This window comes from Scyliorhinus canicula, chromosome 10 (genome assembly GCF_902713615.1).
Source record: "Scyliorhinus canicula chromosome 10, sScyCan1.1, whole genome shotgun sequence".
Lineage (NCBI taxonomy): Eukaryota > Metazoa > Chordata > Chondrichthyes > Carcharhiniformes > Scyliorhinidae > Scyliorhinus > Scyliorhinus canicula.
The window spans coordinates 113,567,213-113,588,244 of NC_052155.1; the positions used below are offsets into that span (position 1 = coordinate 113,567,213).

The 21,032-nt window shown below is 47.8% G+C and overlaps 1 pseudogene; it reads right to left on the reverse strand.

Moving 5' to 3' along the window:
* The window catches only part of LOC119972139, a 40,100-nt pseudogene extending 30,001 nt beyond the window's left edge, over positions 1-10,099 (reverse strand).
* Positions 10,100-21,032: the final 10,933 nt, after the last annotated feature.

Sequence of the window (21,032 nt, forward strand, 5' to 3'; positions counted from 1 at the left end):
TATTTCTTTCTGAAACAGAGGGAAATATCTATGGTTCCATGCAGACCATGGCTAATTGCAGACAGAGTGCAAATGTCTATGCATGCCACTCAGTCCCTTAGAAACATTTGGAAGAACCCTAGTGTACATGCCTACTCATCCATAAATTTGATGGGGAAGTTGCTAAATATCCCAGCTCCAGTTATTAAGATAATTGTCACCTGTTGAGTTAAAAAACAAGTAGGCACAACGAGTACTCTTCAAATTGAACTTTATTGGCTTGTGCACAAGTAGAACAACATAGTGGGATTCACCGCGATGTTCTGACAAATCCAGTGAAGCTGTAATACTCACAACATTTTCAACCAATAGGTTTACAGTAGCAGTCCAATCGCTTAATTTGCATGTATTCACACCAATAATTTACCAGTTAAACTTTCATTGTAAACCAATGAAAAGGACAGCATATTCTAGCCAGTAGAAAACAGTGTATGTGGACCAATAGAAAACAATGTATTTTCAATCCTTTGTTTACATATCTTATCTCACCATCTGTTCTTGGGTGGGTTACTGTGGTTTACAGAGAGTACATTTTGTTCGGCCACATCCATCATTCGGATTCAGCAGACCTACACCCTTCACTAAGGAACAGTTTATTACAGATTCCACACTTCTCCTCCCCCCCCCCCCCCCCCCCCCCCCCCTCCCTTTGTCCTTTAGGACAACTCGGAACCTTACTCAAGCACTTTCCCCCTAATCGGTGGGCTTCCATGGCTGTAGGATCATCATCATTGAGGAGGAGCTGGGCTGCTGGGTTGTTACCCGGGGCTTGAAGGATCCTTAAATCGGCAACAAAGGAGGAACTGTACAACCACGTACAGGATGATAAGGAGGGCAAGACCTACCACGAGGTGCTTGAGGAGGGTCTTAGAAAAATCCTCCAAACCACCCTCCAATATTAGGGAGCCATCCTCACCGATCAAAAGGCTTTTCTTAAGCCATGGAATGGAGAAGGCGGACTTGCTCCTGAATATTGCTCACATCCGTCTCGATTCTCTGGTTCTCATTAACATAGAAACAAGGTTCATTAATTGCTGCACAGTCTCTCCTTTGCGCTGCTAGTAGGAAATCAAGAGCCATTTGATTCTGGAATACTACTTTAGAGAATATCTGATTGCAATCTCTGGATGGCATCCACGGTTTTATTCTCAATGAGTTCCATAGTGGCAGAGATGTGAATGAGAGCCATCTCTAATTCGGAGACTCCCAGACCCAGGATGAGCGCCTGGCCAAACTGGTGGAACCCGGTATTACGGGTAACCAGTGGGTTCGGGAACGATCGTTCCCAACGCCCCAGAGGTCCCAGGTGGTTTTGGAGGGAGTTAATGGCAAGATGTTGGACCCCAAAGGCCTCAGGGATAATATTGCCAATGGTGCAGGTCCCTGCCCAATCAACGGGAAGAGTCTTAAAGGCACTATTACCACAAAGCCAGAAGGAACCATTGCGAACAAGGGTCGGGTACCAAAAGGTATGATTCTGACAGAATCTAAGCCAGTTCCAAACAAAAGTAGAATTGGGCTGGGCATACCAGAGAATTCAACAGGTCCGACTAAGTCATAATGCTCGTAGTGCCAGTTGGTTTGGGAACCCAGTAATATTTCTACAATTCCAGGGCCCAAACCTTCCTTCGACACAGCCGTCAGAGGCCCAAATGATTGCGGAGTTTCCCAGGGTCAAATTATACGCCCGCTGACAGTCACACCCACTCTGGTTAGTATATGCGAGATTGCTCTTAGATGAAGGGGCCTGGAGTAGGCATGTCGACTCCTTCCCTTTGCAGTCCCAAAAAGAAGCCATTGGGCCTGACTGGTTGTAAAAGCGGATTTGGGCTTCCCGATAATCATTATCAGCAAGGTGGGCACAAGAATTTAATGGTAACTCACCCACCCAAGTATTACCCTGGGTATAGTTCCTTCTAATACATAGCCAGGCTGACCCCTTAACAGCTACAGAAGTGGGCTGCTGCCTTCAAGTAGCTGCACGGAGGACGAGGGCCCCGTACTACCTTGGGACCATGCAGAATCCAAGGGGAGGGCCATAAGTCTCACCCAAGGAGGAAGGGTTAGTGGAAAAAATGAGCACAGATCCAACATTTGGTACAGTTGCCCTGTGAGGCAACAACCTGCATTCTTTGGAGCGCAGAATTGTTAGTTCATGCCCCTTCAAGGCCGCCCAGGAGAGGGTCACGATGAGAGTCCACATCCTAAAGGTCCTGTCAAAGTTCTGGCTCAGATACTTTTGTCCATGATCGGTGCCCGCTTGATATGCGAGGCATGGATCTACAAAGGTCGTCCCTCGGCTTTCATGGCCGAATAGGTGGTCAGCAGTACCTGGTAAAGGCCTTTCCAAAGAGGTTCCAATCCAGAAGACCTTCACGAGGACCAAATCTCCCAGCTGGTACTGGTGGCACCCATCAGGGGCAGCTTACTTCTGTGCTTCTGCGAACTGGGAATGCAAGTTTTTAAGAGAATTAGTCAATGCTGTGCAATTCCTCAATATTCCCTCATTCATGAGTTGATGTACATCTGCTGAACAGCGAGGGGTGGGGAAACAGAAGCTGCATGGAACTTTCCATCACCAACTCTTACGGCAACAGGGAGGTGGTACGGTTGGGATGAGAGCGCATGTTCATAAGAGCCAAGGGCAAGGCATCGGGCAACTTCAGACCTGTTTCTTCACACAACTTAAGACAGCTTGTTCTTTAGTATCCTGTTCTGTCTCTCCACCGCCTCCATAGACTGGGGATGATAAGGACAGGAGAGGTGGTGTTTACACTGTCATGCTTTCAGCAATTCTCATACCACTTTTCCTGTAAAATGGGGACTAGTGTCATTGGATGTGATCTCGGTGATCCCAAACCAAGGCAAATATTTGCATAATAGTAACTTAGCTACAGTAACAGCACCATTCTTTTTAGTTGGGTACGCCCCATCGCGAAAACAAGCAAACAGAAAGCCATATCCCATACATTTGCACATTTACGCATTTGCATAAAGTCCATTTCTGAATGTACAAAAGGGCCCCACGGCTGTGGGCCCACTGCTATAGTCACTGGAGGTGTCTTTCCTGGGTTATGGCATTGACAGAGCAGGCACTGGGCAGCAACCTTCCCTACAATGGTAGAAAATCATGGTGCCATACTTGCTCTCCCATCCTTATCAACCTCCCTTTGCCCGCATGAGATTCATGTAGCATGCGGGCAAGCCAGGGCAGGAGTGATACAGTTCGCCATTCCGGGGAACACCCAAGGCCATCAGTGCGGCGAGTGCATTGGGCTTGTATCCACGTATCCTGTCGGAATGGGGAGCAATGGACTGTAAATGAATAACATGAAATAAATCAACAGTAGGAGTAAAAGGCAGAGAAGGGGTGGTAGCCCGATAAGAGAGGGGAACCACAGGCCCAGCTAAGCCAGCCGCAGCTGCCCGTGTGGCACAGTCCGCTCTGTCATTAGCTAGTGAAGTAGAGTAGTTACCACTTGTATGAGCCATACATTTAACTCCCAGACAGTATGGTAATTGAATGGCTGAAAGGAGGTTAGGAATTAATCGTGCATTTCGAAATGGAGGTGAGGAAGCCCAAAGTTTCCACAGCTGTCCAAAGTCATTAGCAACACTCTAGGCATAACGAGAGTCAGTGCAGATATTAACCGAAAGCCAGGATGCATGCACGAGTGTGGGCAAAAAGTTCAGCAGCCTAGGGCAGCACAGTGGTGCAATGGGTTAGCCCTATTGCCTCACGGCGTCGAGGTCCCAGGTTCGATCCCGACTCTGGGTCGCTTCCGTGTGGAGTTTGCACATTCTCCCAGTGTTTGTATGGGTTTTGCCCTCACAACCCAAAGATGGGCACGCTAGGTGGATTGGCCACGCTAAATTGCCCCTTAATTGGAAAAAAATGAATTGGGTACTCTAAATTTCTTTTTAAAAGTTCAGCAGCCTGAGTGGCTTCAGATCTGAGCAGATCACAGATGGCATGAGGAGCCATCGACAAAAGAGATCAGGATTAGGTAGCGGATGATCTTGCAAGTCCAGACGAGAGACTTGAACGGTCATCTCACAATCGTGGGGAATCGCCATCTTCCGTGGGCAGGAAGTGTTGCGGGATTGAGGGTGGTGCAGTAGACAATAAGGAGTCTTACAACACCAGGTTAAAGTCCAACATGTTTGTTTCAAATACTAGCTTCCTTCACCTGAGGAAGGAGCAGTGCTCTGAAAGCTAGTGTTTGAAACAAACATGTCGGACTTTAACCTGGTGTTATAAGACTTCTTACTGTGCTCACCCCAGTCCAACGCTGGCATCTCCACATCACAGTAGACAATGGTTAGGGAAGGAGTCCCCCAAGAGTGAGGCTTCATATCTGGTAACCCGGGCAGGGGAACACGAGAGTACAACAGGGTAACCCAGGGTTAGGCTCGGAGTAGAAATAACAGCCAAATAGGCCACTGCAATAGAACGTATGCATGAGGGAAATCCTCGAGTAACAGGGTCAAGACATGTACTATGATAGGCGGCAATAGGTCGCTGAGTCCCCCATGGAATTGGGCAAGGACGGTCTGGGAAATCCCGTTATGTTCATGAACATAAAGGTTAAAAGGCTTACGGTAGTCTGGCACCCTAGCGCAGAAGCGGAGGACAGAGCTGTCTCTAAAGAGGCAAAAGCGGACTCCCGAGTCCCAATGGAGGTGGTACAGGTGAGGAGAGCAAAGCCAGATCCTGGAGGGGGCGGCTTTATCTACATAGTTGGGGATCCATTGCCGGCAACAGTCAGTCACGCCCAGCAAGTGAGCAAGCTTTCTTTTGGTCTGTTGCCTTGGGAGCGAGACAATACTGTCCACACGCGTCTGAGGAGACAGTTCGGCCCACTCACCACATGTCCCAAATACTCTACCCTGGAACGGCAAAGCTGCAATTTCTCCCTAGAGGCCATATGGCCCTCAACGGCCAGGATGTGTAAAAGGGTGCGGGAATCCTGCAGGCAGGACTTGGACGATGGGGAACAAGGGAGGAGGTCACCCACGTACTGGAGGAGGGAGAACCTCCGGAAAGAAGACGTCAGCTAGAGCGGACTGGAGGGCACAGGAAACGATGGTAGGGCTTTCAGTACAGCCCTGGGGCAACCGGGTCCACGTGTACCATTTATCGTGATAGGTAAATGCAAAGAGGAACCGAGAATGAGGATGGATGGGGTTGGAGAAAAAGGTGCCACACAAATCTACCACGGTATAATGGGTAGGGTGCAGGGGAATACAGGTTAGAATAGTTGCCGGATTGGTGACTACCGGTATACAGGGATAACGCATGCATTTACTGCCTGCTAGTCTTGAACAAAGTGCCAAGTTCCCGTCCCAGGCTTTAACAGGGAGGATAGGGGTATTACAGGGGCTCATAGTTGGAATTACTACCCAGGACTCAGGAGCTCTTTTAAAACAGTGCGGATGCCCTGTTCAGCCTCCAGATTAAAAGGGTACTGGGCTTTTCGGGGTAATGATTTGGTTGGGTCTAATTGTCCCCTCAGAGGGTTCGACTGACATCGTTCGGCCACTTGGCCCATAGGTCGTAAGTGATATCTTGCAAAAGATTGGGAATAGAGGCAGTTGCGGGCGCAGGGGAAGGTACATAGGGCCCCAGGACCCGATATTGAAAATAGGTGGTATAGTAAAGGGGCAGTAATAAAATGGAGCTGTACAGCCTGCTCATAAATAGCCAATACCCGTCCCTCTGTTCAAAACTTAATTTAGGGTTTTCCTGTTGGAGGCAAGAAAGATCTTTGGCCTGAAGCGCGATACAGTAAACTTTGTTCATCAATTAGGCTTCAGTAAACTGCTGCAGTGATGGTAAATGCAGCAAATACAATAGGGGTATGTTGCTGCCTACATTCTCTATCGCCAAGTAGTTATTCACACGTTTTCATCATTTCTCCCAATGTACCAAATAAAACATGATGCCCAGAAAAAGTATTATTCAACACTTAACTGTCAGAGGAATCTCCCAAGCCTGGTTGTGAAGTATAAATATAGACTAGGATGCTTTTAGTACAGGCTGTTTATTGTTCACTACAGAACTTCTCCACTATAACACTCACCTTACCACTGGCTGACTCTTTATATACACTTTTGGGTATAATTAACTAATCAATACCCAACACCTGTTTACTTTATTACCTTAAACTACTAGGTATTTAATATTCATCAACAGAACCGATTAGATACCAACAACATCAACAGCACCAAAAGCAAGGAAGCTGCTTTAAGTTCAATACCATTAATACCACATTACAACTCAGTAATATGAAAAATGAAACGAAAATCACTTATTGTCACAAGTAGGCTTCAAATAAAGTTACTGTGAAAAGCCCCTAGTCGCCACATTCCGGCGCCTGTTCGGGGAGGCTGGTACTGGAATTGAACCGTGCTGCTGGCCTGCCTTCGTCTGCTTTAAAAGCCAGCTATTTAGCCCAGAGTGCTAAACCAGCCAGACAATACTGCTTTTGGAAGCAATCAGCAGCCAGAATTGCAATTTAGAAATGTTTGCTAGCTGCTCCAATTCAAATAATAGCCTCAGTAAGTTTCTCACCCCTTAGGAACAACCATGTCACACACACACAATCTGCAAATAATGCAAGTAGAAAGGAGGCACTGAATACAGTATCAAATGCAAATTCAATGCCCAACTGATGCAACGGGAGATGTGAAGCCCAGTTAATATTGGCACGAATAATAATCTTTATTAGTGTCAAAAGTAGGCTTACATTAACACTGCAATGAAGTTACTGTGAAAATCCTTGAGTCGCCACACTATGACACCTGTTCTGATACACGGAGGGAGAATTCAAAATGCCAAATTACCCAACAGCACGTCTTTTGGACCTTGTGGGAGGAAACTGCAGCATCTGGAGGAAAGCCACACAGACACAGAGAATGTGCAGACTCCACACCGACAGTGACCCAAGCCAGGAATTGAACCCGGGACCCTGGTGCTGTGAAGTAACAGTGCTAACCACTGTGCCAGCGTGCCACCCACTGAACAGGTGCAAACTGGTTGCAGTGGTTCTGTACCCAATTTCCACCCAAAATGCAGGCGGAAATTAAAGGATTTTGATATGTTTCGTCATGTGTCAGTTTATTGGGAGTTATTGTTTAATTGTGTTAATTTCCATATGAAAAAAATAAAGACAAACGTCAGCTCATATAAAATGTGGCCTTTTTATGGAAACTACCATTAAACCATTTAAAAGATAATTAATCCAAAATTGCAATAAGAAGTTCCAGTTTTGGGTTGCGAGTAAAGCATGCGAGAGTCAACTACTTAGCTGATCTTGGTTTCAGCAGTGAGAATATAGGGATGCAAAAAATCATGAAACGGGACATGATTCAATCCCATCACCGCTGCTAGTGAGGATGGAGAATTTGGCACCCGGCCAAATCCCCCATTCACTGCAGCGGGACTGGAGAATCCCACTGCTGTGAATGGATGGAGAATTCTGCCCAGAGTGCAATTTGAACATGCAGAAATAAAATGAGAAAATTTCAAAGGAACGATAACCACTGCAATGCTAATAAAATGAAAGGGAAAGTCACGATAAGTTGTGGTGGTATTAGAAAGACTGAAATCAGGTTATGTTTTTCTTGTATGATATAGCTTTATAGCCCTTCTGCCCATCGTGTCTGCGCCGGCCATCAAACAACTATCTAGTCTAATCCTATTTTCCAGCACTTAGTCTGTGGCCTTGTCAGCTCTTAACTGTTGAGAATTCCCATCTCTACCTCCCTTTCAGGCAGCGAATTCTAGATTCCCACCACTCTTGAACAAGATTTCCTTAAATCCCTCAATCTCCTGCCCATACCTCAAATCTATGCCCCCTGGTTATTGGCCCCTCTACTAAGGGAAAAAGTTCCTTCCTATTTGCCCTATGATGTCCCTCATAATTTTGTACACCTTCTCTGCTCTAAAGAAAACAGCGCCAGCCTAACCAGCCTCTCTTCACAGCTGAAATGCTCCAGCCCAAGCAACGTCCTGGTTAATCACGTCTCCACCCTTTCTAACACAAATCACATCCTTCCTATAGTGTGGCGACTAGAACTGCACATATACTCCAGCTGTGGCCTTACAAGTGTTTTACACAACTCCATCAAAACCTCCTTGTTCTTGTATTCTATGCCTCAGCTAATAAAGACCGACTGAACTGGCTTGGGACAATTCACACCTCTTTAACCTGGAGTTACCTCTCTCTCTGCATCTTTGATGATTTGATTGCCTGCAGGTGCTCGCATTCCGGGGCATCTCTGACTGTGTCTATATAAACATTTCTGGAACAAGCCTTTCCATTCACCTGAAGAAGGAGCCGTGCTCCGAAAGCTCGTGTTTGAAACAAACCTGTTGGACTTTAACCTGGTGTTGTAAGACTTCTTACTGTGCTCACCCCAGTCCAACGCCGGCATCTCCACATCATCAGCTAATAAAGGCAAGTATCATATATGCCTGTTCACAAGTGTGAGGAAGAGGTCAAAAGAATCAACCAGCTGTGTTTTTTGAGGGCCCCGAAGAATCCAGCACGAGTTGAAGGATAGAAAGAAATAACATTTATTTACAATAATACGTACATACAACAGCAGCACCAACTCCCTTGCTGTTCACTCTCCTCTAGCCGGTTCCAAACTGGCCAGCTTTATTTATGCAGGGAATCTGCGAATGATTTCTCCACCCCCCCCCCCCCATTGGGGAAGTTCCTACTCCCAAAGGATTGTGGGATTGCCATTAGTCCCCAGCCAATGGTAAGCAGGCAGGTTATTATATTCCTCCCCCCCCTCAAAGTCCAGGGACTCCACCGAAGACCGTGGCGAAGAGGACGTTGGACTCATTTTGCCGCAGGCCGGACACCATTTGTACAAGGCACGGGTTTGGGCGGCGCGTAACGAGACGGAGAACGGCACTTCCGTGATGAACGGCATAACAGTTGTACATCTGTGGCCCGAGGATTCCCCTTCTGAGGCGTCCGGTGTCTCCATCTCGGAGTCGGAGTCCGCTGCCTCCGTCATCTCGGCATCTCTATCTCCACGCGGTTCTGCAACGACCAGCGCAGGCTTTGAGTGCGGTACCAAAGGAAGGTTGTGAGGAATACTTTCCACTGTGCCTGGTCTTTGTGGCTGTAGAAATGAGCTCTGGGGGCGGGAATCTTTGGAAAGGATGGTCTTCTGGACCGAACGTGGTCTACATGCTTGCGCTGGAGACAACCCGGGGGTGGCACTTGGCAAGAGATATGGCCCGTTTGGCGAAAGATTACGCCAGGGACCCACTGGGCACCACCAGCAAAATTCCGAACGAACACTGGGTCACCAGGCACAAACTGCCGAATCGGCCTATGCCAAGAAAAACCATGCCCCTGCCATTCTTGTGTGCAGCGTACTTTTGCGCCAATGTCTGGGAAAACCATGCTCAGGCGGGTGCGAAGCCTCCGGCCCATTAGGCGTTCTGCGGGAGCTACCCCATTCACCGCATGTGGGGTGGTCCTATATGAAAACAAAAAATGAGGTAGTCTCATGTCCATCGACCCGGAAGACTGCTTCTTTAGGCCTCGTTTGAATGTCAGCACTGCGCGCTCCGCCAACCCATTTGAAGCCGGGTGGTATGGGGCGGTGCGAATATGGCGTATGCCGTTCATCTTCATGAACCTCGCAAACTGCTCACTTGTGAATGGAGTGCCGTTGTCCGTGACCAGCACCTCGGGGAGGCCATGCAGACTGAAAGACAAATGCATCTTCTCGATTGTTGCGCAGGATGTTGTGCCTACCATCTTATGCACCTCTAACCATTTAGACTGGGCATCGATTAATAGAAGGAACGTGGATCCTTGAAAAGGGCCGGCGAAATCCGCATGCAAGCGTGCCCAAGGTCGTCCTGACCATTCCCAGGGATGTAGGGGGGCATGGCCGGCGGAAGCTTCTGATGCTCCGGGCAAATGGAGCAGTTTTGGGCCACCTTCTCAATGTCGCTGTCGAGATCTGGCCACCAGGCATAACTTCGGGCCAACATTTTCATTTTGGTCACACCCGGATGCCCATTGTGCAAGTCTCTTAGTATCAGCTCCAGTCCTTTTTCTGGGACAATCACACGCGTCCTCCACAAGAGGATACCGTCTTCCACGCTAAATTCTGACAGCTTGAAGGAAAATGCCCGCAACTCGCCTGGGAGCTGTCTATGCTGCCCACCATACAGGACTATGTGCCGAACCTTTGACAAGACTGGCTCCGTCTGGGTCCACTCACAAATCTGTGATGCTGTGACAGGCAAGGTGTCCATAAAATTTAGGGTTGCAACCACCTCACCTGTCGTGGAGGTCGACATGGGGCCAGTCTATAAAGGCAATCGGCTCAAGAGTGTCGGCATTCGCTATCTGGGTTCCTGGTTTGTGCTCCAGAGAATACTCGTAGGCAGCGAGCAACAAAGCCCAGCGCTGGATCCGTGCGGGAGCAATGGGCGGTATTGGCTTATCCTCTCGGAAAAGTCCCAGCAGAAACTTACGATCAGTCACGTTAGTGGAGTGACGGCCATACACGTATTGGTGGAAGCGTTTCTTCCACCGTGATTCTTCTTTAGCAGAAGGTGCAACGGGGCCAGCGTTGTTGCCAGATTGTGGAGGAACTTCCCGTAATAGTTTACAAGACCGAGAAAAGAACGAAGATGCGAAGTGTCAGTCGGGGTGGGGGCCTGTTGAATTGCGCGCACCTTCTCTGTGACAGGTGCAAACCTTTGCGGTCCACCCAATAACCCAGGTAGACTACTTCCTTCGCCTGAAAGACGCACTATGTGCGACGTACACGGACTCCAGCCTCCGAAAAGCGTCTCAGGACAGCCTCCAAATTTTCCAAATGTTCCTGCTCTAACATCCCTGTAATCAAAACGTTGTCTAAGTAGACAGCGACACACCGTAAACCTCTCAAAAAACGCTCTCCATGACGCGTTGAAAAATAGCGCAGGCAGAGGATACCCCAAAGGGCAACTGTGTATATTCTTACAGGCCCTGGTGTGTATTAATCGATACATATGGCCAGGAGGCAGGGTCTAGCTCCAACTGTAGGTAGGTGTGACTCGTATCTAATTTTGTGAACAAGAGTCCACTTGCAAGCTTCGTGTAGAGATCCTCTATACGAGGCATTGGATATTGGTCGAGCCGGGAAGCCTATTCACGCTAAGTTTATAGTTGCCGCACAAGCAAACTGTGGCATCTGGCTTCATTACAGGTACAATGGTGCTGCCCAGTCAGCGAAATAGACGGGCCTGATAATACCCAAAGTCTCCAAACGAGTGAGCTCCCTTTCTACCTTCTCGAGCAAAGCGTAAGGCACCAGGCGCACCTGGAAATAACGCGGCGTGGCTCCTGATTCGACTTGGATACAGGCTACAGCCCCTTTTATTTTCCCCAAACTGGGCTGGAATACATCTGGGTACCGTCCTAGCACTTCAGTCAACCCTCCAGAAACTATTTGAAGGATGTGCTGCCACTGCAGCCGCAAATGGCGCAAACAGTCCCGACCCAACAGGCTGGGCCTTTGACCGCACACCACGATAAGTGGGAAACACCCCTCCTGGCATCCATAAACAACAGGGGTCATCGTAGTTCCTGCAATGTCCAATGGTTCCCCCGTATAAGTGGCCAACCTGGTCTGTGTGTCGGTTAATGTAAGGGTCTGTATACCCTGCTTGATGTGGTCGAATGTCTTCTGGGCAATCATGGAGGCCAGTGTCCAACTCTATCTCAAGCGGGTGACCATTGACCCGTACTGTCATCTTAATGGGGGCCACATATGGAGCTGCCACACAATGCAGATGCAGGCAGTCGTCCTCCGTCTCCACATCCTTGGGAGTAGTTGCCGTAGGTTCATCCAAATGGAAGGTACGGCCCCTGGGGTGGCCCCAGTTTCTGTCGGAACTACGGCGCCTCTGGCGCCCCCAGGACCAGCGTCCATGATCCATTGGTTCTGGAGAAGGCTCCCTTTGGGAAGGAATGTCCAAAGGCCACTGGCGTCGATCCAGACGTCGCCTCGGCCAAGGTACCGCAGGGGTGCGGGGGAACGCTTTTGAACAGAAGGGGTTGCGCCCCAAGGCGGGCACCTCCATTCCCTGTAGCTCCTGCACTCCGCGTTCTACGCTCTCCTGGGACAATGCAATTTGAATGGCCTGTTGAAAAGTCAATGTTGGCTCGGCTAACAACTTTCTCTGGGTGGCCGCATTGTTAATACCGCAAACCAAATAGTCGCGTAACATTTCTGATAAGGTTTCACCATAGTCACAGTACTCTGCAATCCTGCGTAGCCTGGATAGAAACTCGGCAAGGGATTCTCCTGGGGTCCTCTCAGCGGTATTAAACCGGTAACACTGGACTATCGTGGACAGGGTTGGGTTAAAATGTTGCCCCACTAAGTTCACAAGTTCGTCAAACGTTTTGGTGTCCAGCACAACTGGGTAGGTAAGGCTCCTAATCATCCCAAACGTATGTGGGCCACAGGCGGTGAGCAATATGACCACCTGGCACTCGTTTCGGTGTCAGATTGTAATTGTTTCGGAAATTGTAACGCATCCGTTGTGCGTACTGGTTCCAGATTTTCAGCGCAGCGTCAAAAACATCCAAACATCCATACAGAGGTATGATGTAATAGAAAACAACTTCCAACCTGTATCCAACAAAAATCCAGGGAGGTGGCTTCAGCAGTGTAGATAGCTATTCACTTTAACCCTTGTCGCCAGTTTTGTGAGGGCCACGAAGAATCCAGCACGAGTTGAAGGATAGAAAGAAATAACATTTATTTACAATAATATATATATATATACACAACAGCAGCAGCAACTCCCTTGCTGCTCACTCTTCTCTAGCTGGTTCCAAACTGGCCAGCTTTATTTATGCAGGGAATCTGCTAATGATTTCTCCACACCCCCTCATTGGGGAAGCTCATACTCCCAAAGGATTGTGGGATTGCCATTAGTCCCCAGCCAGTGGTAAGCAGACAGGGTTATAACACTGTGGCAACAGTATCCAGTCTGGGTTCTACAGAAAGATATGCTGAGGGAAAGAAGAATCCAAGTTTCTTGGAGGTAGGTTAACAATGCAGGAGTTTGACTCGAGGTAAAATGGGAAATGAGGTTAGGAATGTTGGTAAGTGAAAATGTAACCAGAGCACTGCCATCAAAAGTTAAGGATGGCAGCTAATGATTAGACTTCCCTAACCCTCTGAAAAAGCATCCCACCCAGGCCCACTTCCCTGTCCTATCCCCAGCACCCGGAGGAAACTCACGCAGAGACAGGGAGAATGTGCAAACTCAACACACTCACCAAAGGTTATAATTGAACCCGGGTCCCTGGCGCTGTGAGGCAGCAGTGCTAACCACTGTGCCGCCCATAAATCTATACATCTCCAATCCAATCCCCCAGATTATTTTACTATTTCCTTATGCATTTTCTTTTCAAACATTTATCCAAATTAATTTAACACTTTTAGAGAGCCTGCATAATGACCAAATGGCTTCCTTTCATAAAATATGATTCTAAGTTTGCGTGGAGGGAATGAAAGTGATGGGGAAAAAAAGCATGGAATAGTGTTGCCCATCAGAAACGTTATAAATGGCTCTGTTGCATGTTTCACCAGGCCATAACCCAGATATGGCTCAACTTGAAAGAAAATATGCTGGAAAATCTCAGTAGGTCTGGCAGCATCTGTATCGGCTGAACCCACAAAAACTGGTTCAGTTGGAGGCAGAAATCCAATATATGTTGCAGAAGCACTTAATTTAACTGAGTAAGAGTAGCAGGAGTTCGCTGGTAGTTAGTGACTAAGCCAGATGGAACAACCCGGTTCTGCATGTATTACCGGAAAATAAATGCCATCACCAAACCAAATTCATATCCAATTCCAAGGTTGGCGGATTGCATTGATAGGATAGGCAGTGCCTCATTCCCGTCGAAGATCGATCTGTTAAAGGGATATAGGCAGATTTTGTTAGGGATAAGGAGATATCTGCCTTTGTAACGCTGTGAGAGTTGTATCAATGTAAGGTGGTGCCCTTTGGATTCAAGAAAGCACCAACTACATTCCAACAAGTTGTGGCTAGAGTGCAGAACTGCATGATATTCTTGGATGATGTGGTAGCGTACGGTGAACATGGGAAGAGCATATGGAGCAATTGTAGGAGTTATTCAAACAACTGGAGTTGGCCAAGCACGTAATCAATTTGGCCAAATGTGAGTTTGCCAAGGCAAAATTAACCTATCTACGGTATGCTCTGGGGCACGGGCGAGTGGTTCCCATTACGGCCAAAGTAAGCACATTATTAGATTTCCTGTCCCCAAAACCAAATAAGGCCCTGGGCATGTGTGAATTCTATAGGAAAGTCGTACCTAACTTCAGTACTATAGAGGTACCTTGAACCAATGGAAACAAACAATGTAGTGTGGTCTGAAGACTGCCAAACAGTGTTTGAGAAGTGGAGGGCCATATTAATAAGCGAACCGGTGCTGGCCACTCCAAATTTTTCCAGATCTTTCAAAATGGCAGAAACCTGGGGATGGGGGCAGTGCTACAACAAGGTGACAATACAGGAATAGAAAGGCCAGTGGAATATTTTTCAAAAAAACTAAGTCTGTGCCAAAGAAAGTATTCCACCATTGAAAATAAAGCCTTAGGGTGAGCTGATTTCAATCGGGGCGTACAGGGACAGGACAGATAGGGCAGAGACGGACCGACTGATTAAGGAAATTCTACGGACGGACAGGAGTTACGCGGAATCCCTGAGGCCCGAGTTACTAAGGAAATGACAGAGGCTGCAGGTCGAATTTGGGGTGCTGACTACAGGTAAGGCTGTAGAGCAGCTTAGAAAGGTAAAAGGTGCAATTTATGAGCATGGGGAGAAGGCCAGTAGAATGCTTGCGCTGCAATTGAGGAAGGGAGAAGCGGCTAAGGAAATAGGGAGGGTAGTGGATGGGGAAGGTAATCTAGTGGGAGATCCAGCAGGGCTGAACAAGGTCTTTAGGGACTTTTATAGGTAGCTGTACACTTCGGAAGTACCCGGGGGACCGGGGGGGGGGGGGGGGGGGGGGGGGATGAGGCGATTCCTGGACGGACTGACCTTCCCAAGAGTGGGGAGGGGGTTGGTGGATGGACTGGGGGCCCTGGTCAGGATCGAAGAGGTATTGGGGGGCCTGAAGGTTATGCAGTCGGGTAAAGCCGGACGGGTATCTGGTGGAGTTTTACAAAACATTTCCGGGATAGTGGGGCCGGTGCTGGCCAGGGTCTTTAACGAGGCAAGAGACAGAGCGATCCTACCCCCAACGATGTCGCAGGCCACCATCTCGCTCATTCTGAAACAGGATAAGGACCCGGAGGCCTGTGGGTCATAAAGGCCGATCTCTTTGATCAACGTAGACGCCAAGTTACTGGCCAAGAATTTGGCAACCAGAATTGAGGACTGTATACCGGATGTAATTGTAGAAGACCAAACCGGGTTTGTAAAGGGGAGGCAGCTGTTGGCCAACATAAGAAGGCTGCTCAACGTGATTATGATGCCCCCGGAGAGTAGGGAGGTGGAGGTAGTGGTAACCATGGTTGCTGAAAAGGCTTTTGACTGGGTCGAGTGGGATTATCTGTGGGAGGTACTAGGATGGTTCGGGTTCGGGGCGGGGTTCATCGACTGGGTTAGGCTATTGTATCAGGCCCCAGAGGCGAGTGCAAGGACGAACAGGATGACATCGGACTACTTGAGACTGCACCGTGGGACAAGATAGGGCTGCCCTCTCTCCCCACAGCTGTTTGCGCTGGCCATAGTGCCGCTGGCAATTGCACTGAGAGCTTCTCGGGGCTGAAAAGGGCTGGTCCGGGGGGAGGGGGGAAAGAGTGGAACATAGAGTCTCGTTATACACGGATGATCTGCTGTTATATGTATCAGACCCAATGGTGGGGATGGACGGTATTATGGCAACCCTGAGGGAATTTGGCAGGTTCACCGGATACAAACTGAACATGGCTAAGAGCGAGTTGTTCGTAATTCAGGCAAGGGGGCAGGAGAGTAGGCTGAAGGGGTTGCCATTCAGGCTAGTGGGGGAGAGTTTCCGATATTTGGGGATTCAGGTGGCACGGGACCTGGCAGGTTGCATAAGTTCAACCTATGCAGACTGGTGGAACGAGTGAGGGAGGAGGTCAGGAGGAGGGATGGGCTCCCGCTGTCATTGGCGGGGAGGGTGCAGACTGTTAAGGTGACGATTCTCCCACGGTTCTTGTTTGTTTTTTAGTGTCTCTCCATCTTTATCCCACGGTCCTTCTTTAAGAGGCTGAATAAAATTATTCTGGGATTTGTATGGGCAGGGAAGTCCCTGCGGGTAAAGAAGGTGATGCTCGAAAGGAACAGAGGAGAAGGGGGGCTGGCGTTGCCGAACTTCAGCAACTATTACTGGGCGGCCAACAAAGCGATGATGGTGGAAATGGATGGTGGGTGTGGGGTCGGTTTGTGAGCGGATGGAGGCTGCTTAGTTGGCAGCCCTGGTCACGGCGCCGCTGCCGCTTTCGCCGGCACGGTACTCCACCAGCCCGTTAGTGGTGGCAGCTCTTCGGATCTGGGGCCAGTGGAGGAGGCATGTTGGGGAGGTAAGAGCATCGGTGTGGACCCCAATCTGCGGCAACCACCGATTTGCCCCTGGGAACATGGACTGGGGTATCGACTGTGGAGGAGGGTAGGAATTGTGAGGATGGGGGATCTGTTCCTGGAAGGGAGCTTTCCGAGCATGAGGGTGCTGGAGGAGAAGTTTGGGCTGGCGAGAGGGAACGACTTTAGATACTTGCAGGTGAGGGATTTTGTACGCAGACTGGTGCCGTCGTTCTCACGTCTCCCGCCGAAGGGGAGGCAGGTCAGGATAGTTTCTCGGGGAGAGGTGGGAGAGGGTAGAGTTTCAGACATCTACAAGGAGCTAATGAGAGCTGAGGATACACAGACAGAGGACCTGAAGCTTAAGTGGGAGGAGGAGTTCGGGTGGAGCTGGGGGACAGTATTTGGGCAGAAGCCCTGAGCAGAGTAAACACGACCGCAACATGCGCCAGGCTCAGCCTGATCCAGTTTAAGGTCGTGCACCGGGCCCACATGATGGTGGCCCGGATGAGCAGATTCTTTGGGCTGGAGGACAAGTGTGCTAGATGCGCTGGAGGGCCGGCTAACCATGTACACATGTTCTGGTCGTGCCCTAAACTCAGGGGGTATTGGCAGGGATTCGCAGATGTCATGTCGCGGGTATTGAAAACTGGGGTGGTAATGAGCCCAGAGGTGGCAATCTTTGGGGTTTCGGAGGACCCGGGAGTCCAGGAAGAGAGGGAGGCCGATGTTCTGGCCTTTGCTTCCCCAATAGCCCAGCGACGAATACTGTTAGCATGGAGGGATTCAAAGTCCCCGAGGGCTGAGGTATGGCTATCGGACATGGCAAGCTTTCTTGGCCTAGAGAAAGTCAAGTTCACCTTGAGAGGTTCGCTACTAGGGTTTGCCCGAATGTGGCAGCCATTTATTGACTTCTTCGCAGAGGAGTAAGCGTCAGCAGGGGAGTGGGGGGGCTACAATTGTCTCGAGTAGAGTAGGGGGATATTGAGGCAGGTCTGTGTGTGAACAGAGCCGTGGTTTGCACTATATTTAATTTGTAATTTGTGTCTTGACTTCTGTTTTTGTACTGTACAATGTCACTTTTTCTATATGCATAAAATACCTCAATAAAATTGTTTGTTAAAAAAAAAAGAAAATAAAGCCTTAGAATTGCTATTAGACCTTCAGCACTTTGAAGTTATACCTGACATGACAATAGACAAAGCTTAGTTCATACGGACCAGAATCCACTTGCATTTATAGAAAAGTTTAAAGTCTGGAATGCAAGATTACTCCGTTGGGAGTTTATTACAACAATTCAATGTTAAAATTGTACACATACCCGGAAGGGATACTGTATTGCGGATGTTTTGTTTAAGGTTTAAGGGCAGATGAATGTATATACGTTTGTGATTTATGTCTTATATACCTCATAATGTAACTTCTGTGTCATGATGCTTCATTCCTTTTCGGGAGGGAGGTATGCAAGGGCCCTTCCTGTTGATTCCCTTATTTCTTTTTACTCACTTCTTTTACTTTGTCATCATCATTTTGATCCACGGATATTTAATGGACAAATACCTTTAAGTCGAGCAGAGGAAGTGAGGAGCTCAAAAGTTGCAAAATAGTACACTATGCTATGAAGATTTAACTTTTGAACAGAATAGCTCAAGACTTTCTGGCACCTGGGAAGGATTTGGTTCGATTTGGCTGGTGGCCAATGGATTGGCCAATGACCATATTCTGCCTTGCAACAGTGATTGGGTCCTGCCAGGTGGGATATTTTCAGAGGACCTAGGAAGAGGAGAGAAAGGTTATGGACTCTGAAAGAAGAAACTTTTGAGTTGCTCTCTCTCTCCAAAAATGCTTCCTGTCTGCTGTTTCTGAATCTGCAGAGAAGTCTTGAGATTCTTATGAATCCAGTGAAACCCATTATAGACTGAAAGCAAAGGTCTCATCCAACTGGACGCCGAGACAGAAGAAAAATCAAACTGGAAGACATCCATCTGAAACAGAGACTTTTATCCTTTCACTTTTATGTATATTTTTCTAAACCACTCTTTCCCCTCTGTTTTTCCTGTCTTGTGTGTGCATAGAGGGTGGGGTGAGATAAAGAGGAAGGGTTAGGAATTAGATATCAGTTGACCGGTTGTATTTGCTGCCTATTTAATTACAGTCATTGCTATTAATAAAAAAGTGTTTAAATTTACAAACCTGGTGACTGTAGTTATTGGGCAGTCAAAGACCAAAAGATTTTGGGTATTTTCCAATAATTAATAGTTAATTTCAATTGTGTTGCTATTCCGGGTCAAGTGGGGGTGGAATTGACTGCGCACTAGCCCAAGGTGTCGTAACTGTGTTTCATTTCTTAAGGATACCAATGCCATTTGCCAATGCTGAAAAAAAACTATTTCAACAACTTCCAATCGTGAATCCACAGTGGAACTTGATGCTCTACATGCCATCCCCAGTATGCGGTGGTAAAATCCAAAAGTGAACTACCATCGATGGGACAGCTTCAAGCAGCAATAAAATGGATGAAAAACAAAACTGGTGGTCCTGATAGTATTCCAGCTGAGGTCTTCAAAGCTGGTGGGCTTTTCCTCACATCCAGACTTCATGTACTCATCCTATAGATTTAGGAGGAAACAGAATTGCATCCTCTTCACACCAACTACTGCCCCATCCCAGACTCCAGGAACTAGACAATTCTAACCATGTTCAAGAACGGAGATAAATCATGTTGTGGAGACCAATGGGGTATTTCCCTCTTGTCCCTCACAGGGAAAGTCTTGACATACAAATCTCCTGAATTGACTATTTCCTGCGACTGAGAAAATTCGCCCAGAGACACTGATTTTAACCTCTCACAGGAAACTCCAAAGACTTTGATGCCAGACAAATCCAAGAAAAATGTTGAGAACATCTGGAACTTTTGTCAATCTAACCAAAGCATTTGACTCACTACAATTTGTGGATTGTGTTCCAAAATTGTGTATGGCCAAGAAACCTCTATCCTGCAGTTGTTTCTTGATGAAATTACTGCAGCTATCTTGAGTGGGAGATGAAGCAGACACCTTCAAAATCCAGACCAGTGTGAAGCAAAGCTGTCATACCATTTGCAATTTCACCCAAAGACGAACTTCCTTCTAGTGTCAACATTAAATACAGCCTGGACGGAAAACCCTTTAATCTTTGTCGCCTCCCTATCAAAACTAAACCGATTCCATAAATATAAATATTCCACAGTTGCTAATGATTGAAGTGTTGTTGCCCACTCAGCACCAGATTTGCAAGCCATTCTGGATCACTTCAGTTCTGCACACAAGAAACTTGGCCTGTCCTTAAATATTTCCAAAGCAAAACCCATATCAACCTGCACCTGGTCAGCCAAATATTTCACCTACCATATACAGTGAAGAGACTCTGGCATACATTGAGTACTTCCCATAACTCGGCAGCCACCTATCTCAAAAGGCCACCACTGGCGAGGAGATCCAAGCAGAGTCAGCTCCGCCAGTTCAGTATTCTACAAACCACTACAGTGTTTGATAACAAAGACCTCCACATGCAACAAAAGTATAGTGTGTGAAGCAGTTGTTGCCATCACACTCCTGTACTGCAGTGAGACCAGAGTCGGAAGTTTCCGGCCGTTCACACCACCGGGATCTTCCAGCCCCGCCAACGGCACATCCCTGCCATGAGTTTTATGGTGGGGAGGAGTGCATTCAGTGGGGAAACCACATTGACATGGCGGGACCAGGAGATCCCACCTCTGGCCAAAGGCGGACTGCCTCTGCCATTAGTGTGGAAAATCCCACCCCTGGCCTCTATACCTGCAATATGCAAGTAAGAGCCAGTAAAATTCCACTAGCTATGCTTCTGTTGCGTTTTCCAGGTCCAATGGGAGGACCATCGAACAGACTATTAACCTTCTTGAAGTCAGCTCCACAAGCATTTAAAAAACTCCTGTAAATTCAACTTTGATAGACTGGGCACTATGTCCAGATGACCTAAAAGTATATCCCTCACCAATGTTCAAATTGCCAATATTCCAGGCAAAGACACTCAGATCTCCTTGAAGTGTGGCAACATTGATGTTAATTAGTTGGAGGAATGGCGCAGACTGTGCCAACATTTATTGACCATCCCTGAGGGGGCAGTTAAAAGAACATTGCTGTGGGCCTGGAGCCAGACTAGGTGAGGATGGCAGATTTCCTTCGCTAAAGGGCATTAGTGAACCAGATGGGTTTTTTTAAAAGACAATTGACATTGGTTTCATGGTTATCATTAGACTTTTAATTACAGATTTTTTTATTGAATTCAAAGTTTACCATCTGCAGTGGCAGGATTTGAACCTGGATCCCCAGAACATTTCTCTGGGTCTCTG